We start from the raw sequence: 21,034 nt of genomic DNA on the forward strand, positions 1-21,034 counted from the left end.
TTTACTGCGAATCCGTGCATAAGCAGATCCATCATCCATGACCTTTGTTTCCATACGCATCTCTGTAATGAATGGCTGACCAAGAATTATAGGATAAGAGTATGAATCCTGCACAAAGAAATGAAAATCCTCCTCTACATCACCAATAGAAACCCTGACACTAGGGCAAGCAGCATATAAATCACCTGCAGTGTTATTGGCGGCTCTCATACGCCACCCATGCTCTACATCCATAGGCCATCTGTTACTCTCATAAACTCCACGAACAATGAGATTAATCTCTGAACCATGATCAACCAATGCAACATAAGGCACCTGTTTCTCTCCAATCTTTACCATCGTCTCTGTAGTTGCCCTAGCCCAATGGCTCCGCAAAAAGTGACTACGCGGTATCAAAACAGGATCATCAATTTCAGCATAATGCATAGGCTAAACCCTCTTCTCTACCTGTGGCAAAACAGAAGCATTATCAACCATAACCTCATCATCATCCTCATCCAACTCTCCAATCAAAACTCCCTGTGTATCAGTGGTAGACAAAGCATGTCTTTTCCTCTTCAGGACCTCCTGAAACTGATCCTGAAACTCTCTTTTTGAGATGCCCAAAATCTCAGAAATAGTGAAAGTCACCTCACTGCCAAGTATTTTATCATTAAAGATTTTCTTCATGTCTGTAGATGTCTCAATATCGGACATCAATCTGAATCCTGGTTGCTTTCTCTCTCTAGGCTCTTGCCTCTTTTCTCTCTTTTGAGCATCCTCCATCTGTCGATCTGGCCCTGGTCTTGAAGACGGTCCTACAGTAGGTGGAGTAACAAACTCACCCCCTCTAGTCTTCTTAGCTGCACTTGGATTTTCTTCATCCCTCTTACGCTTCTCCTCAACAAATACATCTGCACCATGAGATTTAGCCAAATAAGCATAAATAGAATACCTGTCAACAGGCGAGTCCCAACCTGTCTCTGATCTGATGCTAGAGCCTGCGCTAGTCAAAACAGTTTGCTGAATTTTCCCCTTGTTTGCAGTCTCCATAGCATAAGTCCATAGTACGGACTGAGTCTCTGATCCCTTCTCAATCTGTACTCCATATGCAGAAGCATCACCTCTAGCCGTCACATAAGAAGTACGCGCAGCCATGTCCTCCACTAACTTCTTCATTCCACCTTTACCAAAGTTGGTAGCAAGTGGAGCTCCTGTCTCAGTCAACCAAATCTTACCATCTTGCCCCCAATATACCAAATTCTGCCTCCTTGCATCCTGGAAAGAGTCACAATCCCTGCAATGCTGATGCTCCGTACTATCACACCAAATACATCTCCGATCTCTCCTAGGAGCACTAGGAGCACTCCTAGGTGCAGTAGGAGCACTAGAAGAAGTAGTAGGCATAGTCGAAGCAAACTGCTCCTTCAACTTTCCCACCAACTCCGCTTTGACTGACTCAAGTGTCAAATCTGTGATGCCTTTGATTATGTCATCAAGAGAGGTAGGCACAGATGGAGCGGATGGTTTTGGAGCAGAAGGTGTAGGCATCGGTCGTGGAACAGGAGGAATAGGTGGAGTAGAAACAGTAGGCACTGGCATAGGCCAAGAAATTGGCTGAGGAGGAGAAGAAATAACAGGGATAGAAGTAGGCATAGGAGCTGATGATGGTGTAGGTGTCATGGAACCATTCTGTAGGCGAGTCTTCCATATCCTCCTCTTGGTCAAAGTCGAGACTGCATCCTGAGCATCCTGCCAATCAGTTTTAAGACCCATAGGCTTCGTGCAATCTTCAAGAAGCTCACCCAATTCTTCTTGAAGAGCAGGATCTGCAGCTTGCAAGAAAAGCTCAACTTTTTCAACATCCAATGCTCTTTGTTCAATAGCATCAAGCTGACTATACCTCTCTTCGAATTCTCGAATCAACTCCGAAGCAGCAAGACCTTTGTTTGGCATGTAGACCCACTCTCGGAATGATTGCCGAGTAGCCATACCAAAGTCCTCAAGGAAGTATTCTTCTTTTAGTGCCTTCTTAAAATCTTGCCAATGTGTATTTTGAATAAATAGATCAGTCACTTTTGTCCTCAAAGCAGGTGTGACAAGACGAAGGAAGTACTTACTCATAAGTCCAGCAGGAACTCCAAAAAACCCCATCTTGATCTCATATGTCTTCAAATATGCTGAAACATTACGCCCGTCAAATAGTTTCTTCTCACTCTCAACTGCTTCAATAGCCTTAGTCGCGCTGTTTGCATTCTCCTGCTCCGAATAGAGTTGCCTTTGCTGAGACAACTGCTGTTGATGCAATTGTTGTTGCTGCTGCATATACATTTGTGTTTGCTGATTTTGGAGCTGCATATACATGGACATATTCTGCAAAATCTGTTTTAGATCCTCCGTTGAAGTACTTGACGCAGCAGTCATTGATGGAGCTGAAGTAGACGCAGCTGGAGTTGTAGAGGAAGCTGAAATAGAGGCTGAAGTATCTCCCATCCTGAAATTTCTGCGACGCTTTCACGTCGGGTTCACCAAAGATGTCGAAGGGTTTTCGAAAGAAAAGTCGCAACCACAGAGGTTATTGAGCAATTCCAAGATAGAAGATCAATCAAGCAAGATCAAGATTCAATTTGAGAATTCAATTTCAGATAATGGCCCTATAATCAATTTGTTCAAGCCTTTGGTCTCTTGAATGTGGCAAACAGACTTGTTGTCTTTGTTCTTCTGAAAGGAAAAAGCTTGATAAGTCATGGAGAACTTCCAAAATGTCTTCGCGAGTCACTTTCCCATCGCCATCTACATCATAGACTTTAAAAATGGTCTTCACTTTATTTTCGAAGGCTTGCTTTGAAACTGAAAACTGAGAGAAGGGTCACAAAATCCTTGAAATTCAAGCCATCCAACATCTTTATCATTTTCTGTAATAACAGGTTAACAGTAAACTCTGGAACTGATAGGAACTTCTTAGCAGAGAAGAAGTCTTTTCCATTGCATCATTGAAAACTGAGAGAAGGGCAAAACCTCCCATAGAGGAAGACAATTTCCTGCTAAGAGACTGTTATAAGAGTCTACAGTGTTCTTGGACATCTTCAATGTCGTATTGTGTGAGCATAGAGGAAGCATTCCCTTCAATTCTACCTATATATGTTCAGCTTTTATGAGCCACTGAACCATCTTGAATTCCCAGACAAAAATTTCACACAATCACACGCCCATGCCCACATCATCTATCATAGCATAAGCATCAATAACCATCTTGTATTTATCTGCCTCAAAATTTTGGCACACTTCAAGCAGCAAATGATCAACCTTCTCCAATGTCCTCTGAAGCCAGTCCTCAATACTATGATTCATATCTGTAATTGCGATGATGCCAGAGCACTCGTCCATTAACTGCATGCATGCTGAGCACATACGCAAGGCTTTGACATAGTCACCCTCCTCTACTATACTCTCCAAACGAGATTTTATGTCCATAGCATGCTGAATTTTCACCAAGATTGGCAAAATGTCCTCAGTCAGAAGATTCTTCAAAACAAAATGTGTTTCCAACACCACAATCTGTACAAAGCAGTTCTGAATTTCTTTTTTCCCAAGCCACCATAGCTTCATCTACTGCTGACACACCAAATTACACCATAGACTCGATCAGCTCTGATTACAGTTTTGCTCCTTTCCCAATTATGTCATCCAGCCATGCTGGTCTCGTCGTCCTCTTTAATAAGCATTTTCCGCACAATTAAGGCTTTCGTCATCCATGTTGATCTCCAAGTCACACGATTGTCGAGAAGAGCAATTGCATAGAAGATGGAGTCTTCTCCTCCATCTTCATCATCTTCTTTCTCATCACCATCTGTCCCCTTCAATGCTTTCTTCTCCTGCGTGTCGACTCCTTCCCTCCTCAGAATTCTGTCGATTCAGATTCAATCATTCTCAGTTTCCCCCCCCCGTACTAAGAAAAGTCTCTTTGGGCTTTGTTCATTCACAATGTCAGATGCGATTTCCACAACATATTGCTCCCAATCAGTGGTCTGAACAGGTTGATTCTCTGTGAAAGGGTACTGGTGCACTTTGCAGGCCTCCAGGGAGAGTATTCTCTTCGTAGGATTTCGTTTTCAATCCAAAGCTATTCGACTTGCCCAGGGTAATGGAAGCTGTGTCTCCACTCTTCATCGTTCCATTCGCACCGTTTTTATCCTCTTCCCCCCCTAATTAGCTCTTGACTCAGCTAATTAGCTTCCTCCCTTCCGAGATTCCCTGCGCGTCGACTCCCTTTTTCTCCTCAGAATTCTGCGCTGTATTATCCTCCTTCTCTCCCTCCAAAACACTTTTCAAAAACAAAAGCTTCTCTTTTTCCCCCAAAAAGCACGGCTCCTTTTCCCTTTCAGCATCGGAGTATATATTAGACATACAGACATAAGCCACTGGATTCTTCTTATTCAATTACAATGCATGTTCGAAGGCCTGCCTTCCGAGTTCCACATTGCCCCACTTCTGACAAGCACCCAAAACAGTAAGCCACAACACAAGGTTAGCTGAATATGGCATCTTCTTTATAACTGTTACTGCCTCGCCTAATAGGCCTGCATGAACAAGAAGATCAACCATGCAAGTGAGGTGCTCCACCGTTGGAATGAGGCCATAGTCTTTGCTCATGCTTTCAAAGTAGATTTGTGCCTTACCCAGTTGACCTGTGTGACTACATGCTTTAAGCACACTACTGAATGTTATCAAGTTTGGTTTTATGCCTTGTGCCCTCATTTTGTCGAATATATAAAATACATCTTCAGCCTTTCCAAGTTGTGCATATCCTGTGATTAGAGCACTCCAGCAGATTACATCTTGCTCTGGAAGTGCATCAAACACATCTTGTGCTTTTGTCGGCAAGCCTAATTTCATATACATATCAATCAACGCAGAACCTACATAAATATCCTTTTTCAGAAATCCTTCCCTAACAACATCAGAATGTAATCCTTGGCCCCTGTCTACAGATCCTGAAATTCCACAAGCTTTCATGATGCATGTAAAGATGAGTGCGTTTGGGGAAACACTGTCAAGTTGCATCTGCTCAAAGCTGTTTATTGCTGCTTCAACACATTCATGTTGTATATATCCTGCAATTAGGACATTCCATGTGCCTAGATCTCGATAAGGAAGCATATCAAACACTGCTTGTGCCTCTACCAGCCAGCCACATTTAGCATACATATCAACTAATGCAATGCCCACATCCACATTTGTCTTCAATAGCCCTATCCTATCAATCTCAGCATGTATTTCTTGGCCCTTGTTTATAGCTCCAGCCATGCCACAAGCTTTTAAGGTGCAGACAAGTGTGATACTATCCAAAGAGATATCCTCCTCATGCATTTGTTTGAATAATTGTAATGTCTTGTCTCCTTGATCCTGTTCAACATAGACTGAAAGCAACCCTTCATACTCGCTACTATACTCATACGCAGAGAATAAATGTAATCACAACAACTAAGTGTGCATAAAGTATTAAATCGCACACACAACTTTCGGGTGGTTTTCACATCTCGAATGCGCAGCAATACGACAACGTTTAATCAGGTTTTTGGTTTAAGTGTTGTGCTGGACAGGTTTCGTGTTTCGTGGAATTTGATGGACTTTGGTGGAGCCTTTGCTGCGATGGAAGCTTCTTGCGGCCAATCCAGGTGATATTTCTCCTTTACGAGTACATTTCTTTCCTGTTATGTGTGTATTTGTACTTGTCGAGGGGATACATTTTTGTTGGGGACCGGCAACCAAGGCATGAAGTCCCAGGTTTAGGTTGAGTATGTTTGAGGGAGGTCGGAGTAGTCATTGCCTCCTGTAAAGACATTGTCAGGCATCGAAAGACCTGTTTTAGAAGGACGTCCTAGTGGCCCTGTCCTGCTAGCCTGTTAGGCAGCCGTTCTAGGAGTTCTTGTTAGTAGTGAGGCAGTTAGAGAAGGCTGCCAGAAGATAATAATGATGATGCCAGAAACCCTGAACATCCTAAAAGATGAATATAAATGCGAAGGTGTGTAAAAAGGGGTTCTAACCCCTCTCAAATAAAAGAAAAGAAATGAAAATATATAAGCAGTTGCTCATTCCCTTGCGAAGGCCTGGTAGGTTCCTGGGGACGAGTCAAACCCGGGGCCGATACCTTGTCTTCCTAGGGGTGGCTTCTTGCCAAATATAAGACCCAAACAAGGAAGGTTGGAGCGAAAATAAAAGTGAGCGTTAGAAAAGGATTAAGTGTCGCCTTGCGAGGGCTTGGTAGGTTCTTCGGTGCCGAGACAGGTCTTGAGGCCGATGCCCTGTTCTCCTTGGGTCATTACGCTCAGCTCCCTCCTTTTTACATGCCCAAGTATGTTCCTCCAATACAAACCCTAAAAGACGAAATGTACTGAAAGAAAATACTTTTTGATCAGGCTATAGGAGTCCTCACCTAGTAGGAGCTCCTAGTGGTGTTGTCTTTAGTTGGTAAGTAGTTCAGACTACCACTTAGGGCAACCTCTTTGATAGGTTTTTTTTAGTTTGGCTGTGTTGGAGCAGTTGGTTAGTGACTGATTTCGGTTCTTCTATTGGATAATGCTAGGCCTACTCCTTGTGGATGTCATGCCTTGGTTCTATCGAGGGGAAGGGGGAGCATTGTGCTGAGTTTTATTATATAATTGTTTTGTATCAGTTTGATGCTTCTTTGGTTGTTTATGTGCACATATGTTCGTGGATTCGACAGGCTGAGTCGCCCTATCCCGTGGTCGCCAATGAGAGCGGAATTTAGGTGACGGGAAGTGCTTAAAAATAGCTAAAAATCATGAATATCAAGGGAAAAATATTCAATGTCAAAGGCGGCGGCTCGATCTGGGACGATTTTAAGCGCCAAAGTGCTTTAAAGGCGCCCGAGCGACACTTGTTGATTTTTCATAAATTTTCATACAGTCGTGCGGGTTGACATGAGCTACTGGCCAATGCGGGATGCCAAGCCGGACGCCCAGGATTTTTCAGAGCTCAATTCCGAGTCCAGACGGGGAAATGGCCAAGAAACCGGTCAAGATACGAAGGGGTAGACAAAGTTTGGCCAAAGTGGGCATGACCCTTGGGAGCCCAAATTAAAATGTAGCATGAAACTTTTGAGGCGAGAGATGAGGAAAAAAATCGTGGAGAGAGAGAGGAGGACATCACGACTGTAGGCACCGAAAATTGCGCCCCATTGTTGATCAATGGAGATGGCAGTCTGCAAACAACCCCCCACAATGATTATGGGGCTTCATTTCCCTCTGGATGCTGACTTTATCGCCGCCCTTCGCTCGCGCAATGATGCCCTCTTTGAAGATCTCTGATTTCAGTCTTTCTCTCTCCTCCCTCTCTCTCTTCTAAAGGCAAGTTCATGTGGGAAGAAGAAGGAAGAAGAAAGAATGATGGAGGCTTGTCCGGCATGGATCGGATTGCTCCACGGGCTGGAAATGGTGATTGGTGATTGTGCTGGACATGAAGTGCTGCTGATTTCCAAATTTACAGCCATGGACATGAAACTCGAAACACGCAAATAAGCGGTACTTTTAAATTTTCAAAGGAAATTTGAGCTTTTATGGCTTTTGATTGATGAAATGCTGTTCATGTGGGATAAAAATTGTTCATGTTGCTATTTTCCATGAGTTCTTGCTGGTCATAATCAAAAAATCAGAAAAAATATGCATCTTGTGGTTCAAAATAATAGGCTAAAACACGTAAAACATGAAAAAACAAGGGAAAATGATGGTTTTTGGCATAAAAATGGGAAAGTAAATAGGAACATCAACCAAACTTTCATTTTTCTGCAAGAAGGAACTAAGGGCCACAGCCCATAACCTGTTTTGAATTTTCACTAATTAAAAATTGCAAGAAAATAAGGGAAAATACAAGAAAAGGGTGGAAAAACCCTAAAAAATAAGTAAAAAATACATTTTGGGTTTCGAAAAATAAGGATAAATAAGAACAATGGTTGTGAATGTTTGTGGGAACTGAAGCATGAGGATTTGCCTCAGTTCAACCCCACCTTCTTGTTCTAGTGTGTCTTTTTCTGTTTTTTTCACATAAAATGATGACAAAATACCCTATAAACCTATTCAACGATGCAATACTTAAACGGGGAAGGGTAGAGAAGTTGAAATATGTCTAAATGCCGTGTGAGATGATGGAAAAGTTGCTGATTTTTATGCATAGTATTTTAGGACAGATGATAATTAAAATTAAGAGCTTAGTAGCACGAGGATCACCTCGGTGCTAGGCCCATGCAACGAAGTACGAACGGTAGTTGGAAACCATTAAAAGAATGTTTTTGCACTTGTGCACGATACTGTTTTGCTAAATGTTTGAGCACTAGGCATCCACCAAATGCATAGAGTATGAAAAGAATTTAAAAGTATCAGTGATCAGCTCCTGGACATGCATTGCAATTGGTTTATTAGGACATGACCTACGATGAGAGGCAGTGAGGTACCCATGCTGTAGGCTAGTTGTGGGGTCTAGGGGAAAGAGAAGTAAGGACAATGGTACATTCCTGGACACGTTTATTTGGTACCTTGAGCGACTTTTGTGCGATGTGTCTACTTGTTGACCGACGCACCGAGGGGCCAATCCCCGAGGTGTAGGAGAGTCGCAGAGGGTTGACGGAATTCAGCCGTAGGAGGAACCCCATGTGTATGTGATTCGAGCCTTTTGGCTATGTGAAAGGGACTCCCTTTGAGGAGTAATATTGGGTTAGGATCAGTTGGACTACAACGTATTACAAACGCAATGTTTAGGAAGGCAGAGTTTTTGATAGACGCTCCTGGCCGCGAGGCCGAGGGGTTGTCTTGTACGTAGTGACGAGGCCCGGCTAGTGCATGAGCCAGTGCCAGCCCGTTTTTAGGTCCATCAGTGGTGCGTCTGCCGGGAGCGGCTTAAAGTGGCGGTTCTCGAATCCTGGTTGTTTAGGGACCAACTAGCAGTTTATGCCAAAGGATACTGAGATTGATCCGTTATTTTTTTATAAGCATCGTCTAGCAGAAATCCAAAAGCAAGAAAGAGACGAAAGAGCTAGGCGACGTGCTGAAATTTTTAGGAGATATTCTCCTAAGCATAGCGGCGCTGAACCCTTACGAGGGAGTGGATCTAGTGGTCTTAGTACCACAAGCAGTAAGTTAGGAGAAGGCCGAAGCTCTAGTGCTCCCCTTCCTTCTATAAGCCAGTCCACGTCAAGTACGGGAGGTGTAATCCCACCGTCCCCTACTCCTAGTGCAAATCCAATCCTCGTCATGGCGCAGCCTATTGCAATTCCAGCAGGAACAACGGATTTGCCGGCTCTAGGTTACCCGCTACCCATTTTTAATGGGCTAGTTGAGGAAGATGCGGAACTCCACATTAGGGAGTTTCAAAAGCTGATGTTTAACTGTCGCATCCAAGAAGAAGGACATTTAATGATGTTCTTCAATATGACTCTCAAAGGAAGAGCCGCTATATGGTATCATGGTTTAGAAGCCGGAACCATATTGAACATTGATGCATTTTATGGAGCTTTTCGAAGGGAGTTTGCCCCTGAAAGGGGTGGGCAATATTGGTTGCGTGTACTCAACATGACCCGCCAAGAACCACACGAGGATATTCGTGCTTATGCTAAGAAGATAAAAGAGGTTTTCCATAAGTTGGACACCTCTATTCCTATCCCCGCAGCTGCCCAATTGCAATATTTCCTTCATGGTTTGGACTTTAATATCCAATTGCAGTTGAGTAGTGTCCCCTTGGGGGATATAGATACTGCCATTATACGAGCACAAGAGGTGGAATCCCGACTTCAAGCAGCCTATGCTTCTCGAGGCAATTCGAATATGGGTTTAGTATTGGGAAACAATATGGCAATAGCCAATGGCAGTAGTGGTCAAGGGATGGCGATGGCTAACCCTAATGGGAGAGGAAACATGATGCAAAATGTCCCTTTATTACCAGCTCCCCCTAGCATATCGATGCCTACGGGCAGTGAAATGGCTCCAAATGGTGGAGGCCAGGCGGTTAATTCTAATACCATGCCTGTGGCTCAACAACCAGTGCCTAATCGAATTATCAGGCGGATGGAACGACATGATAATGACCCAGGCTATGAGTCGAGTTCTTCCAATGTTCTTGGCGAGGTTAAGGACATGATGAAGCATTATACCGACATGATTACGGAGCAGTATCGGCAAATAGCCATTGATGTCAACTTCCTTAAAAAACAACAAAATTTGATAGGAAGTAGATACCCAGAGGAGGGTGCACCTTCGAGGTTTAGTTGCAAATGGTGTGGTGGGCAGCACTATCCAAGGAATTGCCCGAATGTTAAGTGCGACATCTGTGGAAAATGTGGCTATTTAGCAGCTACTTGCTGGAGTAAGATCAGTTCCCTCCAGCGAGGAAGTCGGCAACCAGGGCCTGTTAATCATCGTGCCCAAGGAAAAGATTCCCAGCGAGAGGACGGGCCTAAACAAATACTTCAACGACCAAAGACTACAGTAGAGGAGCTACCAAGTGGTAGTGGGGTCAGTTTGATCGAGGCTGTACGCGTTAATGATGCTGAAACCTCTAATCTGCGAGCTGTCCTTACAAGAGGTCAAAAGGGTAGAGAAGCCGACAAGGATAAGCCTATCGATGGAAACCCTAAACAAGGCGACAAAGGAACGCAAGTTTTGGACCCTTCCATGGAAGGGGGACCTTTGAAGCCCGTAGAGAGTAAAGCCAATAAGGAACCACCAAAGAAGAAGGTGAAAGTTAAGAAAGAGGCAATAAAGCCAGTTCAGCGACCTAAAGAGCGGATGGTTTGGCGTGAAAAGCGAGCTGTATCGAACTATCATGAATTCGATTTGTCGAGCTCTCTTTGCGAAGTCAAGCCGGATGTGAATCTTTTACAGCTTATTAAGCTTTCCCCAGGAGTACGTAAGGAATTTAGAAAGATTCTATGTACCGGGTATATTGTAGAACCTTTGGGTATTGCGCGAGTTGGTGATGACTGGTTCGAGCATGCTGAGAAGCATTGCCCGAGGGTTGCAGCCTATGTCGATGGGATATTAGTAGATTATGCCATTGTCGACACGGGATCATCTGTTAACATTATGAGTTCTGAACAGATGGAAAGGTTGGGTCTTGCGATCCAGAAAGATACCTCCACAATTCTCAGAATGGCAGATGATAGTTTGAGATAGCCAGAAGGCTGCATTACTAAGGTCCATGTCGCTGTTGCAAATGTAGAATGCCTGTTGGACTTTAGGGTGATTCGTTTTGCAGGCCGTCCAAGTTACCAAGTATTACTCGGACGACCTTGGATCTTGCAAGCGGACTGCCAAGTAGATATACCCGCCGGTCGACTGATATTCGGCAGAGGTGCCCAGCGTGTGGTGGTTGATGCTTATCCTGAGTCCCCGCAGAGTGAGAGAGCTCCTCTATCTTCTACAGAATTGGAGACATTAGAAGATTTATCTACCAGTGAGACATCATCGAGTGATGAGTCCAAAGAGGGATCCACCACAGAGGACATCTATCAGATCACTTTGAATGAGCCGATAGAGGGCCAAGATCGTATAAGAGATGCAGATGTTATCGAGCTAGACCTTGGTATGCCTGATGATTCGCGGCCAATCAAATTAGGTTCTCTGCTCAGCTCAGCAGAAAGGGAGGACTATGTGGCCTTGATCCAGGAATTCCGTGATATCTTTGCCTGGAGTTATGATGAGTTGAGAGGCATCCCTCCTAGTCTTGCTGTTCATACAATCCCGTTGAAGGAGGGCAGTCGTCCTGTACGGCAGAAAGTAAGGTGTATCCCTTTTGAACTGAGGGACGGCCTGTTTGAAGAGTTACAGAAGCTTCGAAAAGCGGGTTCGTGGCAACGAATAGCAGATAAGACATTCGGTGACATATCCCCTGAAGAGTTGAAGGTGTTTATTGATGACTTAGGGGCCGCCACCGTGAGAGGAAGGCAGTTGCTCATTTTAGGAAAATGCTTGAGCGCTGTAGACAATTTTGCATCGCCCTAAACCCACGAAAGTGTGTTTTTGGAGTACCTTATGGACTATTGCTGGGTCATGTGGTCAGTTCGGTAGGAATTGCGACAGACCCCGAGAAGGTCAAAGTTATAGTTGCCATGGGTCCACCACGCACTCCGAAAGAGGTTCATAGCTTTTTGTCTTCGGTTGGTTACTACCGTAGATTCATCAACGCCTTAGCAGAAAGAACGTTGCCGCTTACAAATCTATTGTCCTTTAGCTATTCGTTTGTATGGAGTGACCCTTGTAAGGTAGCATTCGAGGATGTGAAACAGGAGCTAGCAAGAGCACCCGTTTTAAAAGCACCTAAAAGAGGTGAGGTGTTCTATATATTTTTGGCAGCCACCATGTATAGTATCAGCTGGCTGTTTAGCCCAAATTTGGGAAGAAAAGTAGCACCACCCGATTGCTTTTGCCCGTCGGAAGCTAGGGGTATCCGAAATCAATTATACTTACATGGAGAAATTGTGTCTAGCAATGGTCTTTGGGACCAAGAAATTCAGGCATTATATTCTCTATGAGAAAGTCGTGCTTTATAGGAAGGTAGAGGGACTTCGATTATTGATGAATAAGCTACAGTCGCCTGATCGTCTAGCAAAGTGGTTGATCACTTTGCAGGAATTTGATAATGAAATCAAGAGTAAGCCACCAAGGTTGCAAGGCATCGTGGAATGTCTAGTGGACTTTGGGGAGCCGAAAGAATCTATGGTTGAAGGTAGTGACTTGGAGTTGTTATTTAAAATAGATACGGCATCTATTCCCTCCTGGTATGCTGCAATAACGCATTATTTATCAACGGGAGAGGCGGGATCCGAACTATCTAAAGCTGAGAGAAGGAAAATTAAGCAGCAAGCGTTAAAGTTTGCTTTGATCGCAGGTGCATTATATCGGCAAGGGGTTGATAACATCTATCGCCGATGTGTGATGCCTGATGAGGTGCCATTAATTTTGGAAGAGTGCCATGATTCTGCTTGCGATGGCCATTTTGCTGGACGGCTTACAGCACAAAAGGCGTTAAGAGCACGTTATTGGTGGCCTGCCATCTTCGAGGATGCGTTTGCGTATGTTAAGCGATGTGATATTTGCCAACGACATGATAGTCAAGAGAATAGGAAACGACCACTCACCCCTATTATGGCGATACTTCCATTTGAGAAGTGGGGAATAGACTTTGTGGGTCCTATTACTCTGTCGTCGACTACGCAAAAGAGGTACATCATTGTCGCAACTGACTACTTCACAAAGTGGTCAGAAGCACGTGCAACAAGAAAAGATGATGCTAAAGAAACTGCTAGTTTCCTTTTAGAGCAGATAATATGCCGGTTTGGTCCGCCGAAAGAATTAGTGTCGGACCGCAGAACCCATTTCCTGAATAAGGTGATCAAAGGTTTGACAGAGATGTGGCAAATCAAGCATAACAAGACAACCCCATATAATCTGCAAGCCAATGGGCAAGTTGAAAGTACCAACAAGCAGCTTGTGGGCATCCTGTCCCAAATTGTATCAGAAAAGAAACGGGATTGGGATAAAAAGTTATACGTGGCAGTGTGGGCTTATAATACGACCTTCAAACGAGCAACTCGCCATACCCCGTTCAAGTTAGTATATGGGGAGGAGTGTGTCTTGCCTTTAGAGATTGAGCTGCCGACTATTCGGTTTGCCATCAATCATTCTTTGAGCGATGAAGACGCACTTTTTGAGCGCCTAACGGCACTGGCACATTTAGATGAGCTTAAGTTGTAGAGCTTATTGCACCAAGAAGTGGCGAAGCGCCGAATGAAGCAGCTACACGACCTCAAAGCCAAGAAATACACCTTTCAAGAAAGGACAGCTTGTTCTGTATTATGATGCACGACGTGAATTATTTCCACGCAAGCTAGAGCCTAAATGGGATGGGCCCTATAGGATCATTAGAATAGGAAAGAATAAATCCACAGTTTTGTTAGCTGACCTTGAGGGGATAGAATTTAAAAATAAGATTAATCTTAATAAGATTAAACCTTATTACTTCTGATTGCACTAATGCTATGACTGCCTTGCAGGTCTAGGCGAGATCGATCAAACATCTGCAAGGAAATCGTGATAGAGGTTGATGGGTCGTCTGATCCCTTATTTAGGACACCCATATTTGGAACAAAGGTATCATCAGGGAAAGCTCATTTGATGGAGCGAAGGATACAAGGTGATTGCGCAAGAAGGCGGGACATTTATTTGGGAGATCAAGGTCTTCTACTTGTCATCCGAGACCCCCGACGACGCATTGTCCTGAAGTTAGCTGCTTATCTCGGGGTGAATTTTACCAATAATATGGCAAAATACAAAGCCCTGATTATGGGTTTGAATATTGCGAAGAAGGGTGGTATCCGCCAGTTGTTGGTGAAAGGGGACTCTCAGTTGGTTTTAAATGAACTCAATGGGACGTACATGGTACGAAACCCCATCCTTTGTATGTACCATCATACTGCCATAGCCCTGCTAGACGAATTCCATAGAGTGTCTTTTCAGCTGATTCCACGGAATTGGAATCAGTTTGTCGATTCTTTGGCTAATTTCGCGTATGAAGAAGACCTCTTCTTTAATTGTGGCCCTTGTCCCGATATATCTATTGATGGTGAGACAGGACCTGGTCGTTTGTGGGGTATGCTTTCTGAACATGCCCTCTTTGGCAGACGATGGTTGATCTGGGTGATGCAGAGGGTAAGCGAGACTCATCTGCCTTTATTATCTGGGACCCATAGACTGATTAGACGACATGTGATGCGAACACCTCTTGCGATATACGCAGGAGGGATGGGTCATAATCTAATGCACCTAGTTTAGGGCTACGAGCCTCTGATCCCCTCGGAATAGTATGCTTTGATGACTATCATGGTTGTTTCCAGGAGGATGTTATGCATAGCCATGTTTTGTTTCATTAGGCCAAGAGGGCCGATTCAGTTTTGTAGTGAAGTGTTTGATTTCATTAGGCCAAGAGGGCCATTTCCCTGTCTAGTGCGGGTGCGTTTAATCGGGTTTTTGATTTAAGTGTTGTGCTGGACAGGTTTCGTGTTTCGTGGAATTTGATGGACTTTGGTGGAGCCTTTGCTGCGATGGAAGCTTCTTGCGGCCAATCCAGGTGATATTTCTCCTTTACTAGTACATTTCTTTCCTGTTATATGTGTATTTGTACTTGTCGAGGGGATACATTTTTGTTGGGGACCGGCAACCAAGGCATGAAGTCCCAAGTTTAGGTTGAGTATGTTTGAGGGAGGTCGGAGTAGTCATTGCCTCCTGTAAAGACATTGTCAAGCATCGAAAGACGTGTTTTAGAAGGAATGTCCTAGTGCCCCTGTCCTGCTAGCCTGTTAGGCAGCCGTTCTAGGAGTTCTTGTTAGTAGTGAGGCAGTTAGGGAAGGCTGCCAGAAGATAATAATGATGACGCCAGAAACCCTGAACATCCTAAAAGATGAATATAAATGCGAAGGTGTGTAAAAAGGGGTTCTAACCCCTCTCAAAGAAAAGAAAAGAAATGAAAATATATACGCAGTTGCTCATTGCCTTGCGAAGGCCTGGTAGGTTCCTGGGGACGAGTCAGACCCGGGGCCGATACCTTGTCTTCCTAGGGGTGGCTTCTTGCCAAATATAATACCCAAACAAGGAAGGTTGGAGCGAAAATAAAAGTGAGCGTTAGAAAAGGATTAAGTGTCGCCTTGCGAGGGCTTGGTAGGTTCTTCGGTGCCGAGACAGGTCCTGAGGCCGATGCCCTGTTCTCCTTGGGTCATTACGCTCAGCTCCCTCCTTTTTACATGCCCAAGTATGTTCCTCCAATACAAACCCTAAAAGACGAAATGTACTGAAAGAAAATACTTTTTTATCAGGCTATAGGAGTTCTCGCCTAGTAGGAGCTCCTAGTGGTGTTGTCTTTAGTTGGTAAGTAGTTTAGACTACCACTTAGGGCAACCTCTTTGATAGGTTTTTTTTAGTTTGGCTGTGTTGGAGCAGTTGGTTAGTGACTGATTTCGGTTCTTCTATTGGATAATGCTAGGCCTACTCCTTGTGGATGTCATGCCTTGGTTCTATCCAGGGGTAGGGGGAGCATTGTGCTGAGTTTTATTATATAATTGTTTTGTATCAGTTTGATGCTTCTTTGGTTGTTTATGTGCAGATATGTTCGTGGATTCGACGGGCTGAGTCGCCCTATCCCATGGTCGCCAATGAGAGCGGAATTTAGGTGACGAGAAGTGCTTAAAAATAGCTAAAAATCATGAATATCAAGGGAAAAATATTCAATGTCAAAGGCGGCGGCTCGATCTGGGACGATTTTAAGCGCCAAAGTGCTTTAAAGGCGCCCGAGCGACACTTGTTGATTTTTCATAATTTTTCATACAGTCGTGCGGGTTGACATGAGCTACTGGCCAATGCGGGATGCCAAGCCGGACGCCCAGGATTTTTCAGAGCTCAATTCCGAGTCCAGACGGGGAAATGGTCAAGAAACCGGTCAAGATACGAAGGGGTGGACAAAGTTTGGCCAAAGTGGGCATGACCCTTGGGAGCCCAAATTAAAATGTAGCATGAAACTTTTGAGGGGAGAGATGAGGAAAAAAATCGTGGAGAGAGAGAGGAGGACATCACGACTGTAGGCGCCGAAAATTGCGCCCCATTGTTGATCAATGGAGATGGCAGTCTGCAAACAACCCCCCACAATGATTATGGGGCTTCATTTCCCTCTGGATGCTGACTTTATCGCCGCCCTTCGCTTGCGCAATGATGCCCTCTTTGAAGATCTCTGATTTCAGCCTTTCTCTCTCCTCCCTCTCTCTCTTCTAAAGGCAAGTTCATGTGGGAAGAGGAAGGAAGAAGAAAGAATGATGGAGGCTTGTCCGGCATGGATCGGATTGCTCCACGGGCTGGAAATGGTGATTGGTGATTGTGCTGGACATGAAGTGCTGCTGATTTCCAAATTTACAGCCATGGACATGAAACCCGAAACACGCAAATAAGCGGTAATTTTAAATTTTCAAAGGAAATTTGAGCTTTTATGGCTTTTGATTGATGAAATGCTGTTCATGTGGGATAAAAATTGTTCATGTTGCTATTTTCCATGAGTTCTTTTTGGTCATAATCAAAAAATCAGAAAAAATATGCATCTTGTGGTTCAAAATAATAGGCTAAAACACGTAAAACATGAAAAAACAAGGGAAAATGATGGTTTTTGGCATACAAATGGGAAAGTAAATAGGAACATCAACCAAACTTTCATTTTTCTGCAAGAAGGAACTAAGGGCCACAACCCATAACCTGTTTTGAATTTTCAGTAATTAAAAATTGCAGAAAAATAAGGGAAAATACAAGAAAAGGGTGGAAAAACCCTAAAAAATAAGGGAAAAATACATTTTGGGTTTCGAAAAATAAGGATAAATAAGAACAATGGTTGTGAATGTTTGTGGGGACTGAAGCATGAGGATTTGCCTCAGTTCAACCCCACCTTCTTGTTCTAGTGTGTATTTTTCCGTTTTTTTCACATAAAATGATGACAAAACACTCTATAAACCTATTCAACGATGCAATACTTAAACGGGGAAGGGTAGAGAAGTTGAAATATGTCTAAATGCCATGTGAGATGATGGAAAAGTTGCTGATTTTTATGCATAGTATTTTAGGACGGATGATAATTAAAATTAAGAGCTTAGTAGCACGAGGATCACCTCGGTGCTAGGCCCATGCAACGAAGCACGAACGGTAGTTGGAAACCATTAAAAGAATGTTTTTGCACTTGTGCATGATACTGTTTTGCTAAATGTTTGAGCACTAGGCATCCACCAAATGCATGGAGTATGAAAAGAATTTAAAAGTATCAGTGATCAGCTCCTGGACATGCATTGCAATTGGTTTATTAGGACATGACCTACGATGAGAGGCAGTGAGGTACCCATGCTGTAGGCTAGTTGTGGGGTCTAGGGGAAAGAGAAGTAAGGACAATGGTACATTCCTGGACACGTTTATTTGGTACCTTGAGCGACTTTTGTGCGATGTGTCTACTTGTTGACCGACGCACTGAGGGGCCAATCCGCGAGGTGTAGGAGAGTCGCAGAGGGTTGACGGCATTCAGCCGTAGGAGGAACCCCATGTGTATGTGATTCGAGCCTTTTGCCTATGTGAAAGGGACTCCCTCTGAGGAGTAATATTGGGTTAGGATCAGTTGGACTACAACGTATTACAAACGCAATGTTTAGAAAGGCAGAGATTTTGATAGACGCTCCTGGCCGCGAGGCCGAGGGGTTGTCTTGTACGTAGTGACGAGGCCCGGCTAGTGCATGAGCTAGTGCCGGCCCGTTTTTAGGTCCATCAGTGGTGCGTCTGCCGGGAGCGGCTTAAAGTGGCGGTTCTCGAATCCTGGTTGTTTAGGGACCAACTAGCAGTTTATGCCAAAGGATACTGAGATTGATCCGTTATTTTTTTATAAGCATCGTCTAGCAGAAATCCAAAAGCAAGAAAGAGACGAAAGAGCTAGGCGACGTGCTGAAATTTTTAGGAGATATTCTCCTAAGCATAGCGGCGCTGAACCCTTACGAGGGAGTGGATCTAGTGGTCTTAGTACCACAAGCAGTAAGTTAGGAGAAGGTGGAAGCTCTAGTGCTCCCCTTCCTTCTATAAGCCAGTCCACGTCAAGTACGGGAGGTGTAATCCCACCGTCCCCTACTCCTAGTGCAAATCCAATCCTCGTCATGTCGCAGCCTATTGCAATTCCAGCAGGAACAACGGATTTGCCGGCTCTAGGTTACCCGCTACCCATTTTTAATGGGCTAGTTGAGGAAGATGCGGAACTCCACATTAGGGAGTTTCAAAAGCTGATGTTTAACTGTCGCATCCAAGAAGAAGGACATTTAATGATGTTCTTCAATATGACTCTCAAAGGAAGAGCCGCTATATGGTATCATGGTTTAGAAGCCGGAACCATATTGAACATTGATGCATTTTATGGAGCTTTTCGAAGGGAGTTTGCCCCTGAAAGGGGTGGGCAATATTGGTTGCGTGTACTCAACATGACCCGCCAAGAACCACACGAGGATATTCGTGCTTATGCTAAGAAGATAAAAGAGGTTTTCCGTAAGTTGGACACCTCTATTCCTATCCCCGCAGCTGCCCAATTGCAATATTTCCTTCATGGTTTGGACTTTAATATCCAATTGCAGTTGAGTAGTGTCCCCTTGGGGGATATAGATACTGTCATTATACGAGCACAAGAGGTGGAATCCCGACTTCAAGCAGCCTATGCTTCTCGAGGCAATTCGAATATGGGTTTAGTATTGGGAAACAATATGGCAATAGCCAATGGCAGTAGTGGTCAAGGGATGGCGATGGCTAACCCTAATGGGAGAGGAAACATGATGCAGAATGTCCCTTTATTACCAGCTCCCCCTAGCATATCGATGCCTACGGGCAGTCAAATGGCTCCAAATGGTGGAGGCCAGGCGGTTAATTCTAATACCATGCGTGTGCCTCAACAACCAGTGCCTAATCAAATTGTCAGGCGGATGGAACGACATGATAATGACCCAGGCTATGAGTCGAGTTCTTCCAATGTTCTTGGCGAGGTTAAGGACATGATGAAGTATTATACCGACATGATTACGGAGCAGTATCGGCAAATAGCCGTTGATGTCAACTTCCTTAAAAAACAACAAAATTTGATAGGAAGTAGATACCCAGAGGAGGGTGCACCTTCGAGGTTTAGTTGCAAATGGTGTGGTGGGCAGCACTATCCAAGGAATTGCCCGAATTTTAAGTGCGACATCTGTGGAAAATCTGGCCATTTAGCAGCTACTTGCTGGAGTAAGATCAGTTCCCTCCAGCGAGGAAGTCGGCAACCAGGGCCTGTTAATCATCGTGCCCAAGGAAAAGATTCCCAGCGAGAGGACGGGCCTAAACAAATACTTCAACGACCAAAGACTACAGTAGAGGAGCTACCAAGTGGTAGTGGGGTCAGTTTGATCGAGGCTGTACGCGTTAATGATGCTGAAACCTCTAATCTGCGAGCTGTCCTTACAAGAGGTCAAAAGGGTAGAGAAACCGACAAGGATAAGCCTGTCGATGGAAACCCTAAACAAGGCGACAAAGGAACGCAAGTTTTGGACCCTTCCATGGAAGGGGGACCTTTGAAGCCCGTAGAGAGTAAAGCCAATAAGGAACCACCAAAGAAGAAGGTGAAAGTTAAGAAAGAGGCAATAAAGCCAGTTCAGCGACCTAAAGAGCGGATGGTTTGGCGTGAAAAGCAAGCTCTATCGAACTATCATGAATTGGATTTGGCAAGCTCTCTTTGCGAAGTCAAGCCGGATGTGAATCTTTTACAGCTTATTAAGCTTTCCCCAGGTATGTCGATGGGATATTAGTAGATTATGCCATTGTTGACACGGGATCATCTGTTAACATTATGAGTTCTGAACAGATGGAAAGGTTGGGTCTTGCGATCTAGAAAGATACCTCCACAATTCTCAAAATGGCAGATGATAGTTTGAGACAGCCAGAAGGCTGCATTACTAAGGTCCATGTCGCTGTTGCAAATGTAGAATGCCTGTTGGACTTTAGGGTGATTCGTTTTGCAGGCCGTCCAAGTTACCAAGTATTACTCGGACGACCTTGGATCTTGCAAGCGGACTGCCAAGTAGATATACCCGCCGGTCGACTGATATTCGGCAGAGGTGCCCAGCGTGTGGTGGTTGATGCTTATCTTGAGTCCCCGCAGAGTGAGAGAGCTCCTCTATCTTCTACAGAATTGGAGACATTAGAAGATTTATCTACCAGTGAGACATCATCGAGTGATGAGTCCAAAGAGGGATCCACCACGGAGGACATCTATCAGATCACTTTGAATGAGCCGATAGAGGGCCAAGATCGTATAAGAGATGCAGATGTTATCGAGCTAGACCTTGGTATGCCTGATGATTCGCGGCCAATCAAATTAGGTTCTCTGCTCAGCTCAGCAGAAAGGGAGGACTATGTGGCCTTGATCCAGGAATTCCGTGATATCTTTGCCTGGAGTTATGATGAGTTGAGAG

General features: G+C 44.3%; 1 pseudogene; it reads right to left on the bottom strand.

Moving 5' to 3' along the window:
- Positions 1-4,419: 4,419 nt before the first annotated feature.
- On the bottom strand, positions 4,420-4,995 carry LOC148022789 (pentatricopeptide repeat-containing protein At5g66520 pseudogene; annotated as a pseudogene).
- Between the last annotated feature and the right edge of the window lie 16,039 nt (positions 4,996-21,034).

The sequence above is a fragment of the Lygodium microphyllum genome, chromosome 16, assembly GCF_053477565.2.
Source record: "Lygodium microphyllum isolate KBCC chromosome 16, Lygodium_microphyllum_v1.1.10, whole genome shotgun sequence".
NCBI lineage: Eukaryota > Viridiplantae > Streptophyta > Polypodiopsida > Schizaeales > Lygodiaceae > Lygodium > Lygodium microphyllum.